Source organism: Euprymna scolopes, chromosome 18 (genome assembly GCF_053919585.1).
Source record: "Euprymna scolopes isolate OS-2025 chromosome 18, ASM5391958v1, whole genome shotgun sequence".
NCBI classification, from domain to species: domain Eukaryota; kingdom Metazoa; phylum Mollusca; class Cephalopoda; order Sepiida; family Sepiolidae; genus Euprymna; species Euprymna scolopes.
In genome coordinates, this window is record NC_136499.1 from 16,024,224 (window position 1) to 16,032,333 (window position 8,110).

Sequence of the window (8,110 nt, forward strand, 5' to 3'; positions counted from 1 at the left end):
TAGATTGACCAAATAGATAATTCAAATTCTATTTTATTTTTTACATAGTTCCCTAATCTAATCCCCTGATGCAGTCGTGTTTCTGTTCTTGTTTTTAATATTTATTCTTGTCCTATCCTTATTTCTATCATTATCTTCATTCCAATTTGGTTCCTTATCTGGTCCAATGTTAAATGATGCAATATGGTTTCGGTATCTGTCCTTTAAATTACATTCAGTTCCTCCTTTCTTTTTACTATTATCCACCATAATTTCACATTTGAATACAATTTCAGAAATTGGGCCATTGCCTTCTAGAGGACATTCATTAGTTATTCTGCAGTAACAGTTTTCATAGTAATCCTTATTCTTATCGAATATATTTTCATTTTGTGATATTCTAGATATTCCTTTTGATAAACTTTTAGGGTGATTAGATTTATAGTTTGCGATACGGTTTATATGTATTACTGTTAAGGTTTAGGTTTATATAAAATAAACACTATTTTACAATTGCAGTCTAAAGTTAATTCATTAAAGAATAGTTTAATTTTCTTTCTAGTTTTTTCTATTATTCGATCGCTTGGTTTAACTAAAAATAATGCATCGTCCCTATATAACCCTCCATTTACACCCGGTATTTAAAAACATTCATATCCTTACGTATGTACAAACCTACTCAGTCCGTTATCTCTGCAGAGTTCGAAGAACCCATCATAACATCAAAATTATTTTCTCTACACTTTCTTGCCCATAATACATTATCGTATCTTATTAAGATTCTTCTCGCTAGTTTTATAATTTTATTTCTAATCTAGTTATATCGATTTTATTTTCTGTTAATTTTATTGCTTTTTCAAGCAGTCCACGAGTTATAGATGGATAATAAGAATCAATATTAAACATGATGGGTTTACTGTTTTTTTGTTTAGTTTTTTTCAGGATCCAATCTATAACCTCACCTTTTACTAATGTTATCTTAATCACATGGTGCAATTAATCTTGTGCTGGATTTATTGTTGAAGCGAGGTTTATAATCATTATAATAATTCAACAAAAACTGTGGGTTAAATGGTGCTTATATTTCTACTTTATCTTGAATAATCATTTTATCAAAACTGTACCATAAAGCGTTGAATCGTCCGGATTTGCATTAAGAGGATGCTAACAATGGTCCTGTTGTTATAATGTGAATCGACAGAGAGCGTGAGTTATACAGCGGCGCATCTCCGATCTCGCTCATTGAATATTGTGTCATTTTCAGGCATGATAGAAGGCTGGCCAACTAGTAGATGATCTGCAACAACAACAAAAAAAACGGTTTTCATCAAACGGAAATAGGATCTTGCTTTTTCTAGGGCGAGCATTTTATCGTCCTACCCTGTATATATATTGTTGTGGAGACGCCCACTAATTAACATAGGTGGGTGAGTGAGATATATAAAAGTATCAATCACCAATACCGGGAGAATTCTGCAACGACCGCCAAATAGGCAAGACGCCTATGTTGCCTTCAGTAAGACATGCAACACACCACCTGCCAGAATATCTCCAACTGAAGTATATCTGAAGATATGTAAATATGTATACACCTTTTCTTCCTAATATATTATTGTTATACCTTTACTCTCCGTGTTCTTGTTAATTATTTGTGCAGACACAACACAAACACACACACACACACACACAAACACACACACACACACACACATATATATATATATATATATATATAAAATAAAATTACAATTAAATTTACCAAAATGATCCAAGATGGTAAAACTAAAGTATATTATAAATATTAAAGAATTAATATTTATAAAGTAATCTCAACCAGATGTAAAAGCTCGATAAATCCAAGTAGGAGATAGAGCTTATAATAAGAGCAAATAGTTAATAAAACATGTTACAAAACACTTTGAAAAAGAGTTAAAAACATATTTAAATTAATTATTCCTTTTCAGATTAAATATGTTTTAACTCTTTTTCAAAGTGGTTTTTAACATGTTTTATTAACTATTTGCTCTTTGCTATGTTAATATTGGTTTGAAATTATTTTGCTAAATAGCACATACAATGAAAATATTAAAGATTAAATCCCTTTAAGGAAGAGAGAGAGAGAGAGTGTGTGTGTGTGTGTGTGTGTGTGTGCGTTAGAGAGAGAGAGAGAGAGAGAGAGAGAGAGGGGGGGAGAAATATACTAAAGATATCAAAATAAAGATTTATTCTCTTTTATTTTAGAAAGAAATTTAAACAAGCGCCGATGAATTTGGATCGGTTCAATGTTTTCTGTAATTCAAAGGAGAATTCAATGACGTACCTCTCCTTCTAACGCACGTCCATGGCAGGGGTCGTTTCTTGTAGTCTCACGCTGTCAATATTTGTAACAGAGAGATGAACCTTTCAGGTCGTAAATGCATAAGTTTAATCACTACAACAATGCAATTTGCAGAACCCTCTGATCCATTCGGGCGAAGTAAAAAATAGGAGACATTACTTTTGGAAAGACGTTTGTAGCAAAAAATAAATTCTGGAGCAGAAAATGGAACCACTCCCACTTTCGTAGCCCTTCAACATTTTAGTTTTTGAGAGAAAAAAAATAGGAGGGCTTGTTTTTGGAACAAGTCCTATGTATAATATTATATAATTTTGATTCTACAAAATGTCGAAAATTTTATGTTAAATCTAATGAGTCTTAAAAAGAATTTGAAATTCAGGGAATTTAGCTTAATTGAGGTCCACCGACTAAGGAATCAAAGGCGAATCTGAAATATTTAAACTTTTAAATGGGAGTTTGAATATTATTTTTGCTTTTTATTCTTTTCAAATCAACAGAAATTGGAGGAATGTTCATTAATTGATGTTTAAGAGTTATCGTTAAAATTCACAAAAATCGGAGATATCTAAATTCTTACATATGTTTTCATGTTTGCCTGTCGTAAAATCTTACGCAACTAGCATGCCGCCATTGAAAGTCACGTGGATCAGCTGACAAAGAAAACTTTTCCTTATCGCTTCCTTTGGCGGATTGTAATCGATCTTTCGTCCCGAAAGAAAAAAAGAAAGGAACTTTTGATCATCAGAATGACGACATGTGCACGCGCGCGTATATCCGACCAATCAAACATGGTGCAAGAGTTGATATTGAGAGCAGGGAGGGGATATATTAAACGTAAAATTCTAAACATAAAGGTTGTTAAGCCAATCACTGTTTAATTGAATTTTCACTTCGATAACAAAAAAAGAAAATGCATTAAAAAAATAATGGATTATTTAAATCTTTTTCCCCCTTTTTCATAAAACAGATTTCACATTACCTACTCTTACGTATGGAAAATGTGTTCCTAAAATTCATAATGATCGGTTAATTAGTTTAGAAATGAATACTATACATAGAAATACAGGGTGGGCCAAAATTAGGGTCCTATTTTTAAAAATTCATAAATTCATGTAAGTTTTAAGAAGTGTTTTTCGGCCAAAATTTGTTTTGTTTATTTCCAAAAAAACTCGGAAGGGTCAGTCTACACACATATAAAGTTTGGTGAGTTTAACTTTTATTTTGTGGAAGTTATTCAAATTTAAAGATAGGACCCTTATTTTGGCCCACCCTGTATATAAATATACCGCATGCTTAATTTAATTTTCTATTGATGTCATTCAAACGATTTTTCGGATTATGATATTGCAGATATCTACCTATTCGACAACACGAGAGGGTGTGGTATAGGGCAAAAAAGTAAGCATTATATACCAGCGCCTAAGATGTAGAAGACTCTGGCCCTAAAAAACGCCTGTGCAGTCCGGTAGGTATTCTTATGTGTGGGACAACAGGCGAATAGCAATGCACCACCTCTTCTCAAAGAGAGATAGTAAAGTGGATATCCGAGAATTACCGAGAACGAATAATTTAGCAAGAATAAACAACAACGGCCCACTCTTTTTTGGTCTGCTTTATGAAGACGTATTCTCCATTGCTTTCAACGTATCTAAATAATGACTATAATTCCCACATAAAATTTTGAAATATCGTATAAATATTACACTGTAATACCATTCTATAATACCACATAAAATTTTGAAATATCGTATATATAGTACACTGTAATACAATTCTATAATACCACATAAAATTTTGAAATATCGTATAAATATTACACTGTAATACAATTCTATAATACCACATAAAATTTTGAAATATCGTATAAATATTACACTGTAATAAAATTCCATAATACCACAAAAAATTTTGAAATATCGTATAAATATTACACTGTAATACAATTCTATAATACCACATAAAATTTTGAAATATCGTATATATAGTACACTGTAATACAATTCTATAATACCACATAAAATTTAAAAATATCGTATATATAGTACACTGTAATAAAATTCCATAATACCACATAAAATTTTGAAATATCGTATAAATATTACACTGTAATAAAATTCCATACTACCACATAAAATTTTGAAATATCGTATAAATATTACACTGTAATACAATTCTATAATACCACATAAAATTTTGAAATATCGTATAAATATTACACTGTAATAAAACTCCATAATACCACATAAAATTTTAAAATATCGTATAAATATTACACTGTAATACAATTCTATAATACCACATAAAATTTTGAAATATCGTATAAATATTACACTGTAATAAAATTCCATAATACCACATAAAATTTTGAAATATCGTATAAATATTACACTGTAATAAAATTCCATAATACCACAAAAAATTTTGAAATATCGTATAAATATTACACTGTAATACAATTCCATAATACCACATAAAATTTTGAAATATCGTATATATAGTACACTGTAAGACAATTCTATAATACCACATAAAATTTTGAAATATCGTATATATAGTACACTGTAAGACAATTCTATAATACTACATAAAATTTTGAAATATCGTATATATAGTACACTGTAATAAAATTCCATAATACCACATAAAATTTTGAAATATCGTATAAATATTACACTGTAATAAAATTCCATAATACCACATAAAATCTTGAAATATCGTATAAATATTACACTGTAATACAATTCTATAATACCACATAAAATTTTGAAATATCGTATAAATATTACACTGTAATAAAATTCCATAATACCACATAAAATTTTGAAATATCGTATAAATATTACACTGTAATAAAATTCCATAATACCACATAAAATTTTGAAATATCGTAAAAATATTACACTGTAATAAAATTCCATAATACCACATAAAATTTTGAAATATCGTATAAATATTACACTGTAATAAAATTCCATAATACCACATAAAATTTTGAAATGTCGTATAAATATTACACTGTAATACAATTCCATAATACCACATAAAATTTTGAAATATCGTATATATAGTACACGGTAATACAATTATATAATACCACATAAAATTTTGAAATATCGTATATATAGTACACGGTAATACCATTATATAATACCACATAAAATTTTGAAATATCGTATATATAGTACACGGTAATACAATTCTATAATACCACATAAAATTTTGAAATATCGTATAAATATTACACTGTAATAAAATTCCATAATACCACATAAAATTTTGAAATATCGTATATATAGTACACGGTAATACCATTCTATAATACCACATAAAATTTTGAAATATCGTATAAATATTACACTGTAATAAAATTCCATAATACCACATAAAATTTTGAAATATCGTATATATAGTACACTGTAATACCATTCTATAATACCACATAAAATTTTGAAATATCGTATATATAGTACACTGTAATACCATTCTATAATACCACATAAAATTTTGAAATATCGTATATATAGTATACGGTAATACCATTCTATAATACCACATAAAATTTTGAAATATCGTATATATAGTACACGGTAATACAATTATATAATACCACATAAAATTTTGAAATATCGTATATATAGTACACGGTAATACCATTCTATAATACCACATAAAATTTTGAAATATCGTATATATAGTACACTGTAATACAATTCTATAATACCACATAAAATTTTAAAATATCGTATAAATATTACACTGTAATACCATTCTATAATACCACATAAAATTTTGAAACATCGTATATATTGTACACGGTAATACCATTATATAATACCACGTAATGTGTGTCTGTGTGTGTGTCTGTCTGTGTGTCCGTCTGTCTGTGTACATTTCCCTACACAATATCTCTTTCAATTTTAAGTCTACAGACTCGAAATTTGATATACAGGTTACTGAGATTTGGGAAAATCAATGTGATCGGGTTCGGTCCGAGATTTGGCTGTTAAGGGTCACAGTTCAACGATTTGACCTTTGAGAACTCTACCAAATTCCTCCGACAATTTTGAATCTAAACACTTGAAATTTTAGATATAGGTTCCTTGGACATGGATCTAACTTAATAATTCGAGTTAAGCACAAAACCATAAATTTTAAGGGGTCATAATAGGGGTCAAATTAAAAAAAAATACCGTTTTTTTTTGCTCAGCATACACCTCCAAACACCCGGGCAACGTCGGACACCTAAGCTAGTATTTTATAAATACACAATAGTTTTGTCAATACTAATATTATGATAAGTTTAAATAATATTATGATAAGTTTAAATAATATTATGATGAGTTTAAATAATATTATACTTACGCCTGCCAGTATCCTATACCTCTATAAGGCCCATGTATGGAGTACTGTTGTCACATCTGGGCTGGTGCATCTGCTGCTTGTCTCTCGCTCCTGGACAGGGTTCAAAAAAGAGTCGCCAACCTGATAGGTCCTGAACTGTCATCTAGGCTTCAACCTCTGTCCCATCGACGAGATGTTGCCTCCCTCTGCATGTTCTACAAATACTTTAATGGTGAATGCTCTGACGAACTTCAAACACTTGTACCTCCCCGACGTAACTACCCCCGACAAACCCGACAAGCTACTAAGTCTCATCCCTTTACAGTAGAGATCTCTAGGTGCAAGAAAGCCTTTTACTCCAATAGTTTCTTCCCCAGAACTGCGGGTCTTTGGAACTCCCTTCCGGGATTCTGCTTTCCCAACTGCAATGATATGCAGAAGTTCAAGTGTAATGTTAACAAACATCTTTCTACTCTTCTCCCCTCATAATGACCCCGTTAATTAATTCCCTAATAGTAGCCCCCTGCTTCAAAGTTGCACTGTGCCTTGTTTGGGGTGAAAATTGAATAATAATAAAAAAAAGTATTAAAGCGATGTAATATAAACGTGTGCCGTTTTTAAAGTTTTTTGGAATTTTATTTTCATTAATTTCCAAGGGAGGTCATTTACATTAAAACTTCCGGTTTAATATGTTACAGCATAAGTAAAACGACTGATGTCGCTGTATTACTGAGAACAGATGCTACAATTTGATCTTAGCCAAAAGGCAAAGGAGCAATAAAATTATATTGTCAAGACAAAGGGAAGATGAAATAATATTTTAATTACTAAGGATTTATAGATGAAGAAAAAATGAATTTGATTTGATTGGAAATTTATTGTATCATATTTAATTGGAGCGGATAATGTAGTACCGGTTAGGTTGTCATAAAATCGCCCTCCCAGGAAATACCTCCTCTTTTTGTAAGAGGGCGAGAGAATTCTCTTATGTATCACATCCTCTTTTGGCTGCGGGAGTAATATAGTATATTTTATGCTGTCATTCATATTGGGAGACGAAGAGATTGTAACATCTGTCCAGGTTTTATCATGTAATAAACGAAGGTATTAACCCTTTTCTTTCTTTGATGGGAACATTCCACCAAGTATAACCTCACCCTTTATTAGGAGGGTAGTGAAGTTAAATATCTGTTTTGCCGTTATGATATTCTTCTCCCAGTAATTAGGTTTCAGTTGGATTATTAACTCTTCGTTTGAAGACCATGATAACATCCTCCCAGTTTAATAAAAATATACGACCAGACATTTTATATATATATATATATATATATATATATATATATATATATATATATACATATTATATATATTATATATATATATTATATATATATAATATATATATTACATATATTATATATATATTATATATATTATATATGTATATTATAT

General features: G+C 29.8%; 1 pseudogene; it reads right to left on the reverse strand.

Moving 5' to 3' along the window:
* Positions 1–7,278: 7,278 nt before the first annotated feature.
* On the reverse strand, positions 7,279–7,437 carry LOC145298076 (U2 spliceosomal RNA; annotated as a pseudogene).
* Positions 7,438–8,110: the final 673 nt, after the last annotated feature.